The sequence below is a fragment of the Cucurbita pepo genome, chromosome 15, assembly GCF_057944985.1.
Source record: "Cucurbita pepo subsp. pepo isolate OVF chromosome 15, ASM5794498v1, whole genome shotgun sequence".
NCBI classification, from domain to species: Eukaryota; Viridiplantae; Streptophyta; class Magnoliopsida; order Cucurbitales; family Cucurbitaceae; genus Cucurbita; species Cucurbita pepo.
In genome coordinates this window covers 6,447,951-6,460,019 of record NC_141812.1, presented here as the reverse complement: position 1 = coordinate 6,460,019, position 12,069 = coordinate 6,447,951, and the positions used below count along the sequence as shown (strand labels likewise).

Below are 12,069 nucleotides of genomic sequence, written 5' to 3'. Positions count from 1 at the left end.
ATCTGTCTAGTGGTGTATGTGTCCGTACCCTCGTGATGGAATAGGGGTATCCCCCAATGCATGAGCATAATGCATGAAGTCTCGATTAGGGTCGAGAAAAGAACACATTTTTTAAAGGTTACTACTATATCAAGCTACTCTTTCTTTTTAAATAGAAACTAACTGCACACCGGAGACGAGAGTGTGTATGAACTATGGAGCTATAGAGTTCGAGATAGAGTCGAGTCTCGATTTTTGACTCATGATGTCTTTGTCATGTATATGATTCTTTATGATATGTTGTTGTATGAATAATTTGTTGCATTAAATAGCTTCATGTGGAACGCTTAATTTTTTAGGTCATGTGATTGAGCCATTGAAATGAAATTTACACGTTGTTTGTATCTACTAGGAGAGGTGTCGCCTAATACCGTTTATAACACCACATGCATAGGATTCATATAAGGATTCATAATCTGAAGTCGATACTTGATGGCACCGACAGTAATCCTATGCAACCCTAGCGACATGGTCAAGTTACTGACACCTAGTTTCTAAGAGGTGAAGAATATCACCAAAGACTCACATGGGTCATTTCGACATGATTTGATCTCAATCATATGCTTCTTAGGAAATTTTCTAGGAGGATACCCAAAAACAATTGCTTCCTGAAAAACACACTTAATTTTAAAGTTCCTACACATTGAAACTCTTTATATATATATATATATATATATATATATATATATATATATATATATATATATTTAATTTATAATGCCTCGCGCCGAAGATTTAGATCAAGATTCGAAATTCAGATTCAACATCTGATGGCCTCGACATTCCACTCTGACAAGATCACATTACTTACTCCTTGTTTCTAAGAGTGAAAACTATCCCCACAGATCAACACGAATCATTTCAACATATTATATCCTCACTCAACATATAATTAATCCATGAAAAACACACATAAAGTTATATATACAATTCGTAATATCTATACATACAATTATTTTATCAACATTTCCCTCAATATTATCATAAAATTTAAATATAGGCTTTTAAAATGAAGAACAACAAAACAGAAGAAGAATAAATGAGATTGAAAGTTACCGAAAGAAGAGACGAGGAACAATATCATCGCAACAACGAAAGCCAAGTTGAGACTAAGTTTGTTTGCTACTATGTTGTATTGTAAAATGGTTTGACGGGGTGAGGTGAGTTTCATTGTTGTCCATCCCATTATGGGACATTCAATTACTTTACTAATATTTGATTTTAGAAATACAACATTAAATGGGATGTTATTTATTTAATACAAGAAGAAATATTATGATTAACAAAATTAACCTACCAGATCACAAAAGGGATGCATGTAATGAATTAGGATCATTTTAATCATTTGAAGAAAAAACAAGATATATCATTTTAATAACTACAACATATTTTAAACCTGTATCGATTATGGCGAAGAACAAGATGATTGTAGCTAGGAAAGCGAACTTGATAGAAATGTTCTTGTCCATGACTTTGGAAGGGATTTTAGAGATTTTTGGGTGATGATAATTTTATGTCTTCAATTTTGTACCCAAAACTTTTATATAATTGAGGAATATTTGCTAAATTAGGTAATATGAAACGGAAATATGGTATGATAACCCAAATGGGAATAACGAAAAAGACTAACCTACAATAATCAACCAATGAATTTTTCAAAATTTGATGGTAATGATCCTATATTTTGGATGTGATTCAAATAGAAATACTTTTGACCTCTAAACAAATATTTCAAACCTTTATTTTTAATGGTAGAATGAATATTGAAAAATACTCCGGAGGTGACCCCATAGTGACCCCACTATTAAGGTCGGAAAATGCACGTATGCAAATATGATTTTGTGTCTTGTGGATTAAAACATCATGTTTTCGCTTTGGCTCTAATTTCATTTATCGGTTGATTTGGATGCATTGTACTTTTCTACACACTCCCCACACGCATGCTCTTTGCTTGGGTTCTAGATGCTCTACTTTATTTTTCTATTGAGGATAAACCTAAACCATAACTCGAGAGATAGTTGTCCATATAATAATGAGGGATGTATAAATTCCCAAGAAGAGAGGAGCATAGATGATCCCCAGACCAACTAGATTCCATAAGGGAATTGAAAGTTGGGTCTACGGTAGATCTCACCTAAACCGTCTCATCATAATATAATAATCGCAATCATAATATAAATAATTATAAGAATAATTTTTAGATTACTCTCTTTCTTGTCCTTCAAAATTGAGCATTTTCTAAACATTGTTACTATATCACACTACTCATCTTTTTAAATATAAACTAACTGCACACACGAGACGAGAGTGTGCATGAACTATGGAGCTATAGAGTTCGAGATAGATTCGAGTCTCGATTTTTGACTCATGATGTCTTTGTCATGTATATGATTCTTTATGGTATGTTGTTATGAATAATTTGTTGCATTAAATAGCTTCATGTGGAACGAGCATGTCAGTGTATCTTGTATTCGTATGATATACTATGACCCGAAACTTTAAGAGGCACACGAACTAAACAAAAATATCGTTTATTTATTATGAGAATCTAAATACAGGGTCACATCGATCAAGTTCTTTATGATCATCTTCATTATTTTGATTAGTTGTTGAGAGGCACTTCTTTGATCTCCTTGTTGTCTTCTAAATGAATGTTCTTACTCATCTTGTGAGACTTGGAGTTGAAGTTGAAGGGATGCTTCTTGCCATGACAGAAGCAGATGTTTAATTTACAATCACAAAAAACATTATCCCTGCAATCATCTGAAGTCCTGCATGAAATACCTTTAAGATAGCTTCCTTTTGTGCCTAATGGTTTGCTTGTACCTGCATACATAAACAATTTCCAATCAAATTTGAGTAATCTAGTCACGTGTTGTAACACCCTAAAAGTGAAGGAAAGCCACCTATGCATGACCCAAAAGATCCCAGGAAAGAAATTATGAGAATTAAGCAAGGAAACGAGACTTAGTAAGTCATTTCTATACCCTAAGGAGTAATCTTAAGGACTTAAGACCTTTGGAGAATGATTGGAATGAAAGCATAAGCGAAAGGGACGAAAATGTCATTTTTCCAATATCAAGGATCTTGCGAGATTTTTAATTCCTTATCTAGAAGGAATTTCAAGATGTTCAAGACCGGAGAAATGACCAACAAGAGATGAAGAATTTTTAGGAAAATTATGGATTTTTTGAGAAAATAATAATAAAATATTCGAAAAGTGGCAAATTACCAAAATACCCTTGAAGTTAAGGATAATTACGGATTTACCATTCTGCTAAAAAATCAGAACCTTCACAGTGCCTTCTGCACAAAATCCTTCGAATGTTGAGTCTCAGCCGTTGGATCACCTCCAAACTTGTATATATTCTAGAAAACTCACGGATTGTCACATCCAACGGCTAGGATTCAAAACCAACGTCGGTGAGGCTCTGATCGGAATAGATATTTCCAACGGATTTTCTAGAAAATCCAACCGACAATTCACGATGATTCTGGAGCTCCCAATGTTGGTTTAAGTTTCCCCTATAAATTCTGTAGTTGGGGCAATCATTTGGAACAAGAATCGAGCAAGGTCGAGCACCTAGCTGTTGGCAATAAGTGTTTAGATTTTGGGTCTCCTACTCTCAGGCTTCTTCCAAATTCGAGAGCAATTCTCCACCATTTCCTTTCAAACTTGTTCCTATAGCTTCTAAACAACATTACCCACAAGTTTTACGAAGGAATAGAGTCCTGAAAGTGCCTAGAAGCCATTCGCCCAATCCAATCTGCCATTAAAAAGCTTCAAGGAAAACTCAAAATTCCAATCCAAGGATATACAAGTATTCTTCGAGCAAGGACGACCCCAATAGGTTTCTGCACCTCCAAGGAATGTTTTCATAGAAGACCGCGAAGAGAAATAACCTCAGGAACGTTCCCAATTGAAGAAAATCCGTTTCGGGCTCAAATTGGAGGTAAGTGTCGAATTCCTATCTACAACCACTTTTTCTTCAAATTAAGGATTCCTTTAGCTTCAGAAAAAAGAAGATGAGTAACTTTGATGAAGGAATAAAGAGCTGAAACGTCAAAGAACAAGATACCCAAGAGATTGTAAATTGGAGGCGTCAGGTAACTTGCAGACCGAGAGTGATTTCTCAAAATTAAGGTCCTACACTCAAAGTCATTCCTCCAAACTAATTCCTTTAAATTAAGGGAACAATAAGGAAGAGGTTTCGTGACGAAATCGAGCCTAAAAAACCCCTAGAATCGGCTACCCAATAAGAAATCCTCTGTTTTTACTCCAGCGAGAAATCATATTTTGGACGAAATTTGGAAGCAAATATCTTAGGCTACAATCCGATGAGAAGGTAAAAAATCAATCCCTAGCTCTTCCTTGTCACACCTTCTTTAAGTTTTATGAAGGAATCGAGGGGACGAACAGTGTGATAGGAGTTGGGGAGGGCGAGTTTACGACGGCGGCGCGAACGGTCGCACGCGCCTTCTCCCTGTCTGGAGGAAGAAGACGATGACGTGGGCGGTTCAGTTGAACTGGCCATGTCAACCCAAAACTCAACCTTCCCTCGGTTTTTCTCAATTTTAACCCCCTTCCAGATGGATTCTCATGAAAAACTCTATGGTTCCAGAAAGTAGACATAATAAGGAGTGTGTGAAAGGAAAGTTGAGGTAAATCGGGTACCGGAAGGTCAAGAACAGAGGTCCTGAATGTCGACAACGAGGTAAGTAGCCACCTTGGATTTTTTTGTTAAGAAATACTTGCAGGAATCGCTTGGATTTTCATATGAACACCAAGTACGAACTAGGATTAGATGAAAGAAAAACTCAAAGAACCGCGAGTTAAGACCTTAAACCTATCAAATTGCTCGGTAATTAGGTAACATTAGAATAACCCACTAGATGAACTCCGCTGCCTATAAAATTTTAATTCTGAGCATATTATAGCATTTTGAGGTTCTAAATGAAGTTTAGTAGTCATTAGATAAGGATAAGTGGGTAAACCAAGAAATGGTGCAAAATGACCATAATGCCCCTAAGGATATCTACCTACAGTTCCTGACCTAGATGACCTCCAAATGCTATGAAACCCTGAAGTAGATCCTATTTTATGATGTTTGATGATTTTGTAAAGTTGAAAGGGATTGGAACACGTTAAGTAGCAAAACCAAGAATTAGGGGTGAAATGGCCAAAATGTCCCTAGGACTCTTATGAGATTTCAAGGTCTATACGTGCTCCGGATGATTTGCTACTTCTTATAAGGTCGATTATGAAGGACATGAAGATAAGTTTGAGGTTTCAAGTTGATTGGAGTAAGTTTGGAACCTCAACCAAGTTAGGATCCAAGAAACACCTAAAGGAAACACCACAAGACTTCAGACTCTTCTAGAACCCTCTAAAGAACTCCCTAAGAATCTATGACCTTCTAGAACAACTTACACTAAGATGGGTTCATATGGTTACAAATACAAGTTACAACTTATGTCTCAAGGAATTAAGGACCTTAGAAACTTACAAGATTAAGAACCAAGAACAAACAACACACAAGCTTTACAACTACCCAAGCAAGAAGAATGCTAGGTACCACTCAAGGACGAGGGATCAAGGTCCCCAAACTCAGAAACAGAAACTCAAGAATGCTAGGTAATACTCTAATCATGTCCAAAGTGACCCATGACCTCCCACCAAGCGGTGCCCAATAATTCCTCTTCTAGGTGGGATGCCTTGCACCATGTTTCCTTTGCAGGATGTCATGCCTCAAGTTTCCCTCACCTATTAGAGATGCACTGCAGACTTGCAGGATGATGTTCAAGTATTCCCCGAGCAAGTGACCTTTATGGTCTATCAAGGGGAGTAGTCTAAGGTCACGGAGGAACAAGAAGAGAGTAAGTTACCTTATCCACGAATCAAGAACCTCCTAAGACCTCCCACGGTACAGCATGTTCGTGACTTAGACTACGCTACTTGGAACGCATGAAGCCTTTAGTGTAGTAAGCAGACTGTATTATAGGGCAAGCCCTTGATGCAGTATTAAGACTACATCGCTTGAAACGTAAGAAGCCTTGGATGTAGGATTTCAGACTATGTCGCTTGGAACGCATGAAGCCTTGGGCATAGGTTAAGCAGACTGTATTATAGGGAAAGTCCTTGATGTAGGTTTCAGACTATGTCGCTTGGAACGCATGAAGCCTTGGGCATAGGTTAAGCAGACTGTATTATAGGGAAAGTCCTTGATGTAGGTTTTCAGACTATGTCGCTTGGAACGCATGAAGCCTTGGGCATAGGTTAAGCAGACTGTATTATAGGGCAAGCCCTTGATGCAGTTTTAAGACTACATCGCTTGGAACGTAAGAAGCCTAGGATGTAAGTTTTTAGACTATGCCGCTTAGAATGCATGAAACCTTGGGCATAGGTTAAGCAGACCATATCGAAGGGAAAGCCCTAAGATGCGGTAAGACTACGTCGCTTGGAACGCATGAAGCCTTGGACATAAGTTAAAGCTGTGTCGCTTAGAACGCATGAAGCCTTGGAAGCAAGATTCTCAGGTACATGTCTAGTGCCGTAAATCCTAGGGGAAGTGTCTTGGAGAACGAATCAATAATGGAACAAGAACCAAGAATACCAAGAACAAGAGAAAGATAAAGGACTAGAACATGGATCAAGATCCTAGTTCTAAGGACAAGAACCAGGAACAAATGACCAAGAACCAAAAACCATAGTGCTAAGGCCCTTAAAGGAAAACCAAGGTTTTAGGGTTTAAGAACCAAGGTCCTCAAGAAAGATCAAGATAAGAACCCTAAGTCAAGAACAAGAATTAAAGGGGCTTAAGTACTTAAAACAAGAACAAGATCAAGAACAAGCAAGAACAAAGAATGTGGTACCCTAGCATATCAAGGACACGATTAAGAGCCTACAAGTAGGCTACTTACTGAGTCTTGTACTCATTCCTTATTCTCCAATTTTTTTCCAGGTAATAAGGAGCTGGTCGAGGTCGGGAGCGGAATCTGGAGCAGGTGCCATAGACTAACCTCACCTGTCGTCTCAACCCTTTTATTTTAAAATGTTTTGCGTCTGGTCCTTATTCTGTCTTTTAACTATTATGTTGTATTTTAAATTACTAATGTGCGCACACTATTTTGGTATAATGTAAATTATGTTTTAAATTTTAATGATTTTATTTCGCAAAAAAATTTACCCGTCTTTTTGAGCCATCGCATCAGCCATGTCCTTACAGAGAGCTTCATTTGTGTAAATGAGTGTACACGTGAATAAAGTGTTGAGTGTTCACGTGATAAAGTGTTGTGAGGTCTTTTGTATTTTCTTAACCTACTTTTGCAGCAAAGTTTTACAAATAGATTCGACCATGAATCCTCTTGAAGAAGTGGAGAATGATACGAATCAAGACATCTCAATCATGGAATGCTTTTAAGGAAATATAAGCTTAAGGAAGATGAGTTTTATTTATCCTAGTTACAAATTTTTTTTTGTGGATCTCACTAATGTATTTTATGAATTTTATTCACATTTAGGTTACATTTACGGTAACAACAAGGAAAAAAATAAAAGAGTTAGCGATCTCGTGGGAGCAACCACCCTCGCATCAGAAATCTCGCGATAGACATAAATGCATTTTATGACTTTTTATTTCCTTAATACATTTTCAGTGAGCGCCAAAGATCTAGTAGAAGTAGAAAATAGGCCAAAGAGACAAAACCGATAGACTTTTGGATCCAGGTTCAACACGGGTGGCCCAACAAGCACTAAATCACTCCCAGCAGCGCACGACCTGAAAAGGACACTCTTCGAGAAATGCATGTGTGACCTGACAAACTAGTCATGCTCTTCTCATGTGCAGCGCACACGCTTCCCACGTTAGTCGCAACTCACACGACTCGTGTGTCAACTCCATCATCATTTGTTTTCTAGTTTTTGGATATATATGTTTATTATCATTTCTTATATGTTTTCGATTTATTTACGAATTTTATTTTTATTATGTAAGTCCATGGGACTGATGAAACATTTAAAATGAATATTTCCACATAAAAAGATCACATCATGCATATGGTACGACTCTATTTTAGTAAAAAAAATAAGATCGTTACATTTTCATAGTGGTTAATTATAGTCCTAAAAGTATGAATGACACAACTCTTAAAATTTCTCATTTTCATAGTGGCTAACTATAGTCCTAAAAGTATGAATGATACAACTCTTAAAATTCCTAGTGGAAGGTTAAGGGTTTCATGTTGAGGCTATATATAATCACTTATGTTGTCTTGTAGACTTGAAAAAGGTAGTAAAAAGATCATTTATGCCTTCTTTTAACTAAGTAATAAGTTTTTTTTTTGTAATGCTATGTAGTTTAGGTTGTATGTTTAGTATCATCTACGCTTGACATGATCGATCTTGCCTGCGGAGTGATTCAAATCTCAAACAAGTATTTTTTTTCTCTAAGATATTCAATCAACAAAGTAATTCGTTATCATGAAGCATGATTTAACTTCGATTTGATGACGGAGACGCCTCGTGGAGGGACACTGAAAGAAGGACAATCAAACCAAAAAAGATAGGTGAGTGATGTGTGGTTGGCTGCCACTTTTATGTATTGTAGGATCAGTAGTGTCCCTTATTTTTGCTGACTATGTTATTTCACATGTAGTATGATGATATCAAAGCTAGGTTTCAATCGTGGGACCTGTGAGTTATGGGCCCACCACGCTTCTGCTGATATTAATCATTTTGATCTCTAGCTTTCATCATAGATGTTTAGTTCACTTATGGCAAACTTTGAGACAGTATATAAAAAGGTATTAACGGCCCTTCAACTCTTATATCTATCTCCATGACTTGAGACATTCTAACTTTACTTTTGATATTTGTACTACTTTTTCTATATTTGTACTACTTTTTTTTTTTTTTTTTTTTTATAGTAGTATGATTGGGTGTCCTTTGCTTTTCTTCGTCGCGAGATAGCTTTCATCTACGCTTTCCGTTATGATGTTCGATGATTTGAGCAGACTGTGAGTCTTACCTAATTAGGGGGCTCTCATCTACAATGAGATGCAACGTGTTGTGTCGCACATGATTGAACATGCATGCATAGGTGGCGTGTGTGATCAAACAAGTTTGAATTCCACATAAGTGATGTTTGAATTCCGAAGGAAAATCCTGCCCAAGGTCCAACAAAGCCACAAAGTCGGGTGAAAAATGTGAATGGGGATTGAGTACTCCTAAAGCTTTTAAAAAAATAAAAATAAATGACAGTTATGGGATTAAAAACCAATCCCTTTTTAAACCAGAGACTAAATCTAGCACCTTGGACCACTAAGCCAAACTATCCCAACAATTGTGTTTGGACTACTAAGATAGTCGAGCTATCTCAAGACATGAGATTGCATCACGATGCATGGGTCGTGTTGTTGGGAACCGAGATGACCATGAGATGCAATGTTGTTGTGTTACAAATGATTGAACATGCACGCATAGGCGGAGTATGCGGTCAAATAAGTTTTAATTCCTCATTATTCATGTTTGAAACCCTAGGCAAACCCTGCCTAAGGTCCAACAAAGCCACAAAGCCACAAAGCTAGATGAAAAATATGAAAGGGAATTAAGTACTCCTTAAGGTTTGTCATGATCGTGTCAAGATCACAAAGCCGCACATTTGAAAAAGTATGACTTTGACACGATGCACTGGTCGGAGTTGGGCTAGACTCTCTCCATATTAGACGCGTTTTAAAACCACGATGTTAACAACGATAAATAAAAAGTCAAAACAAACAATATGTGTTAGCAGCGGGCACGAGGCTTTACAAAAAATTAAAATAAATGACAGCTGTGGGATTTGAATCCATGCCCTTTTAAACTAGAGTCGAAGTCTAGCACCTTAGACAACTCGGCCAAACTATCCCGACGAAAGTGTTTGGACAAATCAAGATGGTCGAGCTATCTCCAGACATGAGATTACAATACGATGCATGGGTTGTGCTGTTGGGAACCGAGATGATGATGAGATGCAACAATGTTGTGTCGCACATGATTGAACATGCACGCATAGACGGCGTGTGTGGTCAAACAAGTTTTAATTCCACATTATGGATGTTTGAATGCGGAAGAAAACTCTGCCTAAGGTATAACAAAGCCATAAAGTCGAGTGAAAAATGTGAATAGAGATTGAGTACTCCTTTAGATTTGTCGTGAGCGTGACAAGATCACGAGACACTGGTTGGAGTTGGGTTAGAGTTGGGTTAGAATCTCTTCATAATAGACGAGTTTTAAAACCATGCCCTTTTAAACTAGAACCCAACGAGACACTGGTTGGAGTTGGGTTAGAGTTGGGTTAGAATCTCTTCATAATAGACGAGTTTTAAAACCATACCCTTTTAAACTAGAGCCCAAATCTATCTGGCATCTTAAACCACTCTCGACTAAACTGTACGACAGATGTGCCTTGACAAACCAAGATAGTCAAGCTATCTCTAGACATGAGATTGCAATACGATGCATGGGTCGGACGATGAGATTGAAAAAGTATGATTATGACAGCTGTGGAATTTGAACCCACGCCCTTTCAGACCAGAGCCTAAATTTGGCGCCTTAAACCACTCGGCCAAACTGTCCCAACAAATGTGTCTAGAAAAACCAAGATGATCGAGTATCTCAAGACATGAGATTGCATCAAGATACATGGATCGTGTTGTTGGGAACCGAGATAATGATGAGATGCAACATTGTTGTGTCGCACATGATAGAACATGCATGCATAGGCGGCGTGTGTGGTCAAACAAGTTTTGATTCCACATAAGTGATGTTTCAACGTTGAAGGCAAACCTTGCCTATGGTATAACAAAGCCACAAAGCCGAGGTGAAAAATGTGAATGGAGATTGTGTACCCCATAAGATTTTTGGCTAGCGTGTCAAGATCACGAAGCCGCACATTTGAAGAAGTATGACCGTTACACGATGCACTGGTCGGAGTAGGGCTAGACTCTCTCTATAGTAGACGCGTTTTAAAATCATGAGGTTTTTATAATATGTGCTAGCAGCGGGCTTGAAGGTTTACAAAAAATGAAAATAAATGACAGCTGTGGGACCACGCCCCTTCAAACCAAAGCCTAAATCTGGCACCTTAGACCACTTGGCCAAACTGTCCTGAGGGATGTGTCTACACAACCAAGATGGTCAAGCTATCTCGAGAAGCTATCTCGAGACTTGAGATTGCATCACGATGCATGGGACGTGTTGTGAGGAACCGAGATGACGATGAGATGCAACGTTGTTGTGTCGTACACAATTGAACATGCATGCATAGGCATCGTGTATGGTGAAACAAGTTTTGATTCCACATAAGTGATGTTTGAATGTCGAAGGTAAACCTTGCCTAAGGTCCAACAAAGCCAACAAAGCCACAAAGCCAGGTAAAAAATATGAATGTAGATTAAGTACCCCATAAGGTTTTTGGTGAGCGTGTCAAGATTAGAGGCCGCACATTTGAAGAAGTATGACCGTACTGGTCAAAGTACGGCGAAACTCTCAATATAGTAGACGCATTTTAAAACCATGAGTTGGACAGCACCCATAGAGTATTTAAAAGAGTTTGGTGAAGTTCCTAATTTAAAATTCTTTTCTTGATGGGAATGTTATTTATTGTTGGTATCAAAGCCATATTTGTCTTTGAGTATGAGTATTCCTGTGAAACCAAAAATTATACCGACCTTGTAGTTGATGGGAATGCTATTTATTGTTGGTATCAGAGCCAGGTTTCTGCCCTGGGACCTGTGGGTTATGGGCCCACCACGCTTCCGCTGCGCCACTCTGATTTGTTAATTAATATCATTTTGATCCCTAACAGATGCTTTTAAAACCGTGAGACTCACGACGATACGTAACGGGCCAAAGTAGACAATATTTGCTGGCGGTCGACTTGGCTATTACATAACCTAAATCACCATAAGTGAATTCATTCCAAGGAATCTTATGCTTACACTCTTCATTGAGAGTGGTAGTTATCCTTCGAGAAATATACTTTTGAAGTC

At 37.9% G+C, this 12,069-nt stretch overlaps 1 non-coding gene across 1 annotated transcript; it reads right to left on the bottom strand.

Moving 5' to 3' along the window:
- Window positions 1-10,573: 10,573 nt before the first annotated feature.
- Window positions 10,574-10,653, bottom strand: TRNAL-UAG (transfer RNA leucine (anticodon UAG)). The gene has a single exon. It is a non-coding gene; the product is annotated as a tRNA-Leu (tRNA).
- Between the last annotated feature and the right edge of the window lie 1,416 nt (window positions 10,654-12,069).